Raw genomic sequence first — 10553 nt, 5'->3', positions numbered from 1 at the left:
TTCTTTGAAGAACAGCAACCAAGATTTTACCTGACAAGTATTGGCTATGTAGCTGATGCCAACACTAGATTTTATCATTACAGATACAATTCAGTTTTCTAAAAAATGTTCTAAACAAGCTTAAGAGCATACAGTTCCATTTATGCAGTATAAAAATTAAAGAACCTGGCCAGTGTATTTTTTGCAGATACGCCATCAGCCATTGTTTTTGATTTCTGGAAAACATCTTGTTTCAGGTTATGAACAGAAAGCTGGCTGAACATATTTTTATCTGGAAAACCTACAATGGCCAGGTTCTTTTGATAAGCAGTATGGAAATGAATTTTTTTTAATAATTTGAAGAATATAAAAAAGGACTCTATAGTGGTTGTGAGATATAACCCAGATCTGGCATACAATTTTAATGTAACAAATGTATGAAATAAATACATTGTCTTCTTTGCTTAGGATTAGATAATGAGAATTTTTTTTTAATTGCCGTTAAAATGTACATTACTCAATAAATGAGGGAAGTATATCATTTTGAATGAACCGGCGAAGGTACCACGTGATGCGGCTCTTATCCATCACAGAGCATTCATTGTCGTCGTCCTCATCAGTCATTGTAGGCCAGCAGATGCGTTCCAGAATGCACTACATATACAACACCAAGCAGATAAATCATCTCAGAATCAGAATGTGATTTACTTAAATAAAAAAAAAATATATAAATCTCACAAAAATATACAAGTCACGCAAAAAAACAAAAGAATAAAGTACTTTTTAGAAAAAATAAGATAAGAAAAGATAGGAAAACTGTACAGAGGACGGGATAGCATTAATGTAATGCATATATACGGGGTGGGTATGAGAGTCAGTGACAGTGGGGGGTCCGGGCCTTGTTAATGAGGCCAGCCACAGATGGGAAGAAACGGTTTTTGTGGCGAGAAGTTTTGGTCCTGATGGATCGTAGCCTCCTGCCAGAGGGGAGTGGTTAAAAGAGTTTGTGGCCGGGGTGGGAGGAATCAGCCACAATCTTGCCTGCACGCCTCAGGGTCCTGGAGGCGTATAGGTCCTGAAGGGATGGCAGGTTGCAGCCTATCACCTTTCAGCAGAACAAAGGATATACTGCAGTCTGGCAGTTGCGTACCAGATGATGATGGAAAGAAAAATGGTCCCCGTGTAGGGGACGTATCAGATATTAAACTGATAACAGATACTACACTTTATCTTAGCCAAAAGGCCGAGAAGCGATCTGGAATAAGCAATTGTCCTGGAGTGTTGGTGTTCCCCTGATAGAACAATCAATTTCCAGATATGACCAAAACTGCTTGTCTTAACTGAACTATTTACCTGTGGGGTCAAGACAGCCCTTGACTCCCGAGGGAAAATCACTGGAGCTACATCTGGACGTTCACTAATGAGTGGCCACAACATGGTTCTTTAAGCCCTTTTCTTATTTGCTTTATTTGCCTCATGAACCTTCCAATGACCTAGTGAGAAAAGACACAAAGACAAATCTTTACACGTATAATGGTTTAAAAAAGTAATGAATGATGTTACATAGTTTAAACAAACTATTCAAATACCGCATGACATAGAGGCCTTTCAAAGAGCCATCTTCGGTTGTTTTCTGTCATCAAAGGAAGGTCCCATGCAAGACACAAGTTGTCAAGGCTCTCCTTTTCATCAGCTGAGAGTTCAGAACTCCCTTCAAGCTTTAAGACAAAATATGAACACTTAAACCCAATATAGAAGAATCTAAATAAAAAAATTAAATAAAAAAAAGTGCAGTTTGCAGAATACACACCAGTGTAATTTTCTCCCGCAGATCAATGTCTGGACAGTCATTGATTTGTATGATGGTGGTTTCAACTGTGCCCCCACACAGGATGTGAACAATCGCAGGGCTTAGGCCTGTCAGTGGAGGACCTCCATGCAAAAAGCAATGACCAATCATGCAGCCTGCCATCAGAAACAGGTCACTCTCAACAAGGAATGCAGAGGACGAAGGTACAAGATGGTCTGGCTCTCCATCAAACAGCTTTGTGTCACCAGAATTTCCTGTGCAAACAGAAGAAATTCCTTGACCAATTAACATGTACTCACATTTTTAGTGATTCTGTGGTTGTATAAAATAAGAGACCAATAGGTATGTACAGTAGGTATAATCCTAAATACATCTTAAATGCCTCATTAAAGTACTTTTTTTCCCAGTTTTAATCTAGTGTTCCTGTGTTAATTGTTCATTTGGCTCTTGATATAACATGTCAAATAAACAGTATCAGAACATTTCTACCTCAAAATCCCATAAAATCCCTCTTTCCTGTAAAACAGTATTAAATGTCTGATGACAGCTTGAACACAGGGGTGTTTACAAAAGTTAATCTTATCAAATGTAACTCAGACTGCAGTCAGCAGCAAACAGCTTTTTGTTACTAAACCCCACCCATTTTTAAACAGCCCAATCAAATGCGGATTTTAATCAAATCCAACTTGGGGCTGTTACTCCACCAAAATTCTTTTTCACTGAGAAATAAGTCACATCATAAGCTCCAACTTCCGTTTCACAAGGCTTTTTAGCATGTATTAATTGGAGAAATTATGGCATTAAAGGTCCCATGGCATGAAAATGTCACGTTATGAGGTTTTTTAACATTAATATGAGTTCCCCCAGCCTGCCTATGGTCCCCCAGTGGCTAGAAATGGTGATAGGTGTAAACCGAGCCCTGGGTATCCTGCTCTGCCTTTGAGAAAATGAAAGCTCAGATGGACCAATCAGGAATCTTCTCCTTATGAGGTCATAAGGAGCAAGATTACCTCCCCTTTCTCTGCTTTGCCCACCCAGAGAGAGATATCATGGCTTTCAAACGAGCAAAGTGGCAGTTGGTCAAAGCCACACCCCCACCCCCCACCTTGCCCCCCCCCCTCTCTCCTCTTCAATAGCTACAGACACAGAAATGGCACATCCTAAGGAAAGCTCATCGTGGGACTGGCTCTAGTGGCTGTAATTCTGCACCAAGGCTGAATTTCAGGAAAGAGACTTCAGATACAGTATTAGGGGACCACTAAGGTCTATATAAAAGAGACTTCAGATACAGTATTAGGGGACCACTAAGGTCTCTATAAAAGAGACTTCAGATACAGTATTAGGGGACCACTAAGGTCTATATAAAAGAGACTTCAGATACAGTATTAGGGGACCACTAAGGTCTATATAAAAGAGACTTCAGATACAGTATTAGGGGACCACTACGGTCTATAAAAGAGACTTCAGATACAGTATTAGGGGACCACTACGGTCTATATAAAAGAGACTTCAGATACAGTATTAGGGGACCACTAAGGTCTATATAAAAGAGACTTCAGATACAGTATTAGGGGACCACTACGGTCTATATAAAAGAGACTTCAGATACAGTATTAGGGGACCACTAAGGCCTATATAAAAGCATCCAAAGAGCACCATGTCATGGGACCTTTAAGAATAGTACAGCTAAAACACTCCACAATATATGGAAAGGTAATTAAAGACACTACCAAAGTTAAACTTAAAACCATTTTTCAACTTATCCATGATTCTGGAGAACAAGAAGCGGTTCACTCCCTCTCCGATTGCAGGATCACCTATTAATTATAAGAAAGATTCTGGGTTATTTGTGAAGAAAAAAAACAAAAACAAACAGACCGCACATACATTCTAAAATGAACTATAAGAGAGGAAAAAGATGAACCTTCAAGTCTGCATTGCATAGGATTTGCCCACTCCACACGGCGTGCTTTATAAAAAGCAATTAAAGCCATTTCCTGGTCCAACTTGCTGCCTCTGAGGTCAACATGCAAATGCAGTGGCTTCCCTGATGCGTGAATGTCAAGTATTGTCTCCCTGTACAACTGAGCAGCCCTTGCCAGGTCTGGTATGGTCTTCCAATCTATAAATGGAGTAAAGATTTCAACACAGAAAAGGCCATCAACCTAAGATTTTAACAAGGACCACTAACACAGTGTAACAAATAGACTACAAACCCTCAGTTTTGTTGGTAGAATCAGAAGGTCCTGAAGAACTTGTTGGCTGATTCTGCAACGGTGCAATCTGTGAAGATGTGCCAGATGGTCCTTCCATTGCTTCTAAATCCACTCCACTGCTGTCAAATAAGTGCTCCTCCAGAGTTGATGGCCTGAAAGACATAATGTCTTTCTTTTAGCGTTCTCTAATCTATGATCAAGGCAGATTCTGGACCCTCTAAATTGTGCATATGTCTGTAACTCAGATTGAATGGTCAAACAAGAGAATTTAAATTCTAGTCAAGCGTAGAGCCTCGGAAAGCCATGGAGAAACTTTTACTTTAATATATAAAAAAAAAAAAAGTCACAAGTAATGCGTTGTCCAAAACATTCAGGAGTAATGTAAAGTATGTTACCTAATTAGTCAACAAGCAAAAACCCATTGACTAGTATATTAAATGTCTTGTTGATCAATATTCATGTTGAGACATTTCAAAGTAAGGGGAAGACAAACATCTGCAATAAACATCCAATTACAAAAGGAAAATGTGTTATTCATCAAGGCAAAACTACATGGGACAACAACATACCTCTCATTGCAGGCACTGGCATGCATCTCAATGACGTCAGCAGGGTACACTACTTGGCAAATGGGACACATGCTCTCTGCAGCGACTGTTGAAGCTGAAAAAAAAGACAAATACAGTAATCAGCGTTCACTTAAAAAGAAAATTAATTCAAATGTTAATGTTAGCAAGGCACCAATTTCTTCCATTACTATGTATAGATTATTTTGATAAAAATTGAAGCCACAAGTTGAGAAATTATAATATGATCAAAAATTGTTTTGAAAGTTTACACTTCTAATGCTCTCTGTGCAAGCAGGGGCGACATACCAACAACAACATTGTGGTAATTGGGAAACAAAACAACCAGGAAGAGAGAAAAAAAAAAGAAAATCAGTCCCATGGTTAGACTACAAGAACATCAGAATAACTGAATTATCATGCTAATTCTTAACTTTTTTTAACAACAAACAATCCAGCCCACATTAATCAATATAGCATGAAAATATGTAAAGTTATTCTTTTAAGAGTGTGATGACAATGTACTTATACTTACTGTTCTGACTTCAGGATACAAACGAAACATCCTGATCTTGTTTTTCATCAGCATTCTCATTGTTTTCCTGTTAAGTGGATCAGGTTAACATTATCAATGACATCACTGTAGTAAAGCAATTGCTGTTTTGATATGCATTCACTGAAAATGAAAAACGATTTAAGAACTAAGTGTCATGTTAAAAAAAAATAAAATAAAAAAATAAACTTACTTCTTCAGTTGTAGACTTGCCACAAGAGTCTACATGCAGAGCCAAAACTTGTAACGGTAAAATTTCTCCACAGGTCTTGCATTGCGATTTTGGCATTTTGCTGAACTCAGGGGCATCAGAAGGAAGTGGCGTAGTGTCTATTTCATCTTGAAGTGGAACGATGAAAATTGTGTTTCTTCCATTATTGGACACAGTCTTAAGCAGTTTTGCGGTGTAGCCTTCAGACTCAGGCGGGATCAACACAAGTTTTCTCTGGCCACTTCCTCCTTCATTATTTTGGACAGTGGAAAAGTGATCAAATTAACAGGGGTTAAAAAGTAAGAAAAGGTTTGTGAGCCTGAAAAGTTTTCCAGGAGGAAAGGAGTAAAATGTATTGAATTAAGAATTGTAGAAATACCCTATGCCTGAAATCATGCATGGTTTCTGAGAACTTTAAATTTTGAGTTAACTTTATACAGCAATTTCCAATTTCCTTAAGGAATGAAGATGGCAGGGCTATAAATGAACTTTTTGGCTCACCAGCCAAGGGGACTGTAGATGAAAATGCAACTCAGACTGGGTTTTGTTTTTTCCCAAATTTCTTTTTTATTTTTGTAATTCCATTTTTTTTTTTTACCTTTTACTCGCAGTATCGATATAGGTATTTGGTCAAAAATATTGTGATATTTGATTTTCTCCATATCGCCCAGCCCTAATTTGAAGTGATAAGTGCACAGGTTCATCTAAGAAAAATTATGCTTTGCATTGTATTAAAAAGGACTCCATCACCCAGAATGCTCGGAGCGAGCATGTACGTTTGACATCAGTTAGCGTTTTGTTATTGTTGGCATTCGCTCGCTCTGTCTCTTCATTCACTCCCTAGCTTGCTCAACCAACGCTGCTCTCTCGGTTTCTATCATCTTTTTTACACACAACAAACAGAGTGCCGGTCAGCTACCGTGAAAAAGCTATGACCATTTTGGTACAAACATTTACCCACCAATGTGGCGGATAGCCTTCCGACATTTAGTCGCCAAATGGATAATCTATCTGCATTTGGTGCTTGTTAATTTTCAGCCCTGGAAGATGGTCAGAATTGTCTAGCAACACTGAATTAACAAATACAATTTTAACTTGTTTTTCAAAAGTTCATTTCAGAGGTGTCACACAATGTCAAATCATGCTGTATCTGCTTACCAGTTGCCTTATGAAACAGCCATCCACCAGACAAAGTCTCCAGTTTAGGGAATTCAAGCAGCAGCAGCATTGCTGAAATCTTATTAGGACAATATGAAACAAACCATGGGCACTTCTTAATAATAAATCAACACTTCTAATAATCTCATTAGTACATAATTTTAGAAATGCTTACCTCTGCATGGTTGCGGTGTTCAGGCACTGATATCATGCGTTTTCCTAAGCCTGCCATTAACAGGCTGAGCTCCTGAGACCCCTGTGGAGTTCTGGTCATGGGTTTTGGGAGTAAATAAAACTGAATTGGCTCTGGCCTGGAACCTCAACCTGCCCTTGACTGACACTTGCTGATAAGAGAGACAGCAAGTTCCGTGCAGCAGTCTCAATATTGCCATAGTCCGGCTTCTGGAAACATACATACAAACAAGAATAAGAAGATTTTTTTTGTAATTAGCATAAAAGCAATTTTCAGCAAAATAAATATCTACGAAGTGAGAGAACTTAAACCGATCATTTAAAACTCACAATTGCAAATCCAAAAGGAAACACTCAGCACGTTAGTATGCACACATTTTATCTGTTCACACCAACTTAGATATAATTAATAACCAACAACTTAGCAATATTATGGGCTGTGTATTCACTGTGGTTGTTTGTGTTTAGTTAGGTTGTACTGCAGTGTATGGGCTGCGGGAGGTCTGAGGGGGGGCGCTGTCAGAGGCTGTGAAGCCTGTTAAAGTGATGGTTCGGAGTGATTTACCCTAGGGTCCTTTGCACCATGACCTCGAGCCAAACACCCCCCCAGAAGCTTTTTTCACCTGGGTCTAACACTGGGCGAGTTAGCGTAGAGTAGCGTTAGCCGCTGAGTAGCTTAGCGCGGGGCTAATGGACCCACGTTTGTATCTCTTAAATGACCCCACTAATAATGCCCGAAATGATACCAAAGGTCTACACTAGTATATATAGGTTATGCTCTCATAAAACGATGGATTGGAAAGTTTGTAAGTACACCAGAAGTTTACGAACACTTGCCTGGTCTCTTCTGCTCTCTGTTGCTGTTGCTGCTACCTGCAGTTAGACGAGTGCTTAGGGCCGTCTATAAATTACTACACCGAAAAGAGATACAACAAAAATATGTATTAATTTAATGATTAAATAAGGTAATGTCTCCAAACTTACCTCAATTATTACTTGTCTCCTGCTAGTTATATTACAACACTTACTTTAAAAAATAAGTTAAATTAAAAAATATTTTTGTTGCATCTCTTTTCGGTGTTGTAATTTGTAGATGTCCCTAAGCACTCGTCTCACAGCAGCCACAACAGAAAGAGCAGAAGCCAGCGGCAAGCACGTGTTATTTACATAAACTTCTGGTGTACTACAAACTTTCCAATCCATCGTTTCACGGGTGCATAACCTATATATACTAGTGTAGACCTTTGGTATCATTTCGGGCATATTTGGTGGGTCATTTAAGAGATACAACGTGGGTCCATTTAGGCCCGCCACTAAGCTATTCTGTCGGCTAACGCTACATTTCACTAAAATTTAGACCCAGTGCGAAACAAGCTTCTGGGGTTGTTTGGCTCGTAGGTCTCAAAGACCTAGGGTGAAATTACTCCGAACCATCACTTTAAGTCAGGGGTGTGTGAGAGAGCACATGTGATTGGTGCATGGTTCGTTGTTGTGGGGCTCCTGTGAGTGAGAGTTGGGAGAGACGTTGAGTGCTAATGTTTATAGCGATATCTGCCGGTTTTATTATTTTGGCGTTGGCTATGGCCTTACAGTGGCCTGTGTTCAAGCAGTGGAGAATAAAGACCAGCTACCATCTCCTGCTTCGTAGCTCATTATTCCGGGTCGCTAAAATTATTATAAAAACTTAACCAATTGGGTGAACAAATTATGTTGTATTATGTTGGAATTACACATCTGAAAATGTGCTACCTACATAAAGTGGATTGGATCTGAAGTTATCAGCCTCCTGTTACTTTGTTATTTCAGTGACTTAACACGACTCCTCAGATGGTGCACAAACAAGTGTGTGAGGCCTGAGGTCGTCTTCACTTCAAAATTTCGTCCAAGACGTATCAAGTGTAACGTTATATGTGGCAATAGTTTAATTTAGTCAAGTTAGAAACAGAATAAAAAGTTACGTTAGCCTAATTGGTGTAAACTAGGTTAGCTAGCTACTGCGGTACCATAAGCTAGCTACGTATATATCATCTAGCTAGCTATAGACTGTTATGATATCATCCTACCCACGACAGAAATTTCTGGAGTTTAGTTAACATTTGATTTTTCACCAGCAACGATCGCAAACTCACCTGTTGGTCGCTCATCGTGTTTAACACCCCCACACTAGCGTTTCTCTTTGTTTCTCTTCTCTTCTCTTCTCTTTCCGAAAGGCGGCGGCAAGTCAATTGCTCCTGTTGGCGGTTTTAAATAAAGATTTGGGGGGGGGGGGTAGTTGTCCTGGCGGGCTTAAATTGACTCAGCAGCGCCACCTGCTGTTGTGGAGTGCGAATTACAGGACATTTGTTAGAAAGTTTACTGGTATTTGTATGTAGATCTGAAGGCATTTGTGTGTGGATCAGCAAGGCGGAGAATTAGTGCCAAAAGTCAGGTGACAGTTTTTCATACTTGTAGAATTTGTTTTGTACTTGAAGGATTTTTTTTTTTGTACTTGTAGGATTTTTTTTCTGTACTTGAAGGATTTTTTTTTGTACTTGGAGGATTTTTTTGTCATTGAAGAAATACGTTTCTTTGTATGTGTAAAACATACTGTATTTGTTTGATAGGTGCGTTTCTTATTTGCAGAACAAAATGCATTAGTTTCTGAATGATGTTTTGTATTTGCAAACCACACTGAGTTTGTTTGTGAATCGTTGGGCGTGAGTGAAACACGTTTCGTGTGTGTGTGTGTGTGTGAGGTTTTGGCATGATTCTAACTCCATAGGTTTAGATTGAACATTGGGGAGGGATACATTGTAATCTGGGGGTCTAAGTCGTCCCCCTCGAAAGTTTGACGGTCAAACAATTAATTTCCTGCATTCTGGGTAATTTTTATCCAGCCATTTGTGCCTTTTCTGCATACATTTTTGGTGCAAATGTCTTTATGGAAATGAGAACTGTTTTTCTCCTGTATTGTCAAAACTCTATGCAAATTCATATCATCAATTGTGTTTCAGGATTGTCATGGTTGCGATTTTCTGTTATAGTTTTTCCTGTTTTATTGTGTTAATTTATTCCCCGTTTCCTTGTTGTTTACTGTCTCTTGTATTCTCTGTTGCGTTTACCCTGTTTCCTGTATGTTTTATGCTTCAGTTTCCTGTTTTATTTTGTAGTCCGTTTTCTCCCATGTCATGTCTTGTTTTACTTCCTGCCTTGTATTTTCCCGCCTTTATGATTGTCTGCCCCACGCTGATGTGTTTCACCTGTTCCTGAGCCCTCGTGTCACCTGTCCCTTGTTTCACCCTCGTTACCTTGTGTAGTTAGTCTCTGTGTTATTTTTGTCTTTTGTCAGATCCTTGTGTGTGTAAGTCTACCCCTTTGTCTTGCTGCATCACCCCAAATTGTGTGCCTATTGCAACTAGGATTAAAATATAGTATGTCAGAAGTGACAAGCCGGTGTTGTGTGCCTTCTGGTTGTTCCACCTACTGGTTTCCGAGCTGTTTCCGAGCCTTTGCCAGATGCCGTGTTTACCTATTGACAGCAACTGATGGCTACCCACGTCGACAGTTTCGCTACATATTCATAAATATCTTACTGGCCTTTGCATGTCGCACCTCAGTATAAACTGTACTGAACTGAACTGAATAGCTGAGCACTACATTACTATAACATTATACAGCGGGGAAAACGTGTTTTAAAAGTAATTAGGATGATCCGTGTCGCGCTGGATTTTAACCCTCCTCAGCAAGAACAACTGCTTTGCTCTCCACTACACTATCAATCTCTAGGACATGATTTTGTTTTATCTCAGTAGGCCATGAATCACAGTTTATCTGAGTACTCCGAAACAACTGGTAACCTTGATTTAGGCTTAAAAACATAACTATATAG

The 10553-nt window shown here is 39.3% G+C and overlaps 1 long non-coding RNA gene and 1 pseudogene across 1 annotated transcript; both read right to left on the bottom strand.

Annotated features, from left to right (window-relative positions):
- Window positions 1-530: 530 nt before the first annotated feature.
- On the bottom strand, window positions 531-2019 carry LOC120549196. Its single transcript, XR_005637345.1, has 4 exons — window positions 1790-2019; window positions 1569-1697; window positions 1333-1472; window positions 531-633 (listed from the first exon to the last, which is right to left on the bottom strand). It is a non-coding gene; the product is annotated as an uncharacterized LOC120549196 (long non-coding RNA).
- Window positions 1066-1234, bottom strand: LOC120550041 (annotated as a pseudogene).
- Window positions 2020-10553: the final 8534 nt, after the last annotated feature.

This window comes from Perca fluviatilis, chromosome 20 (genome assembly GCF_010015445.1).
Source record: "Perca fluviatilis chromosome 20, GENO_Pfluv_1.0, whole genome shotgun sequence".
Classification (NCBI taxonomy): Eukaryota; Metazoa; Chordata; class Actinopteri; order Perciformes; family Percidae; genus Perca; species Perca fluviatilis.
This window is presented reverse-complemented; position numbering and strand designations above follow the sequence as displayed.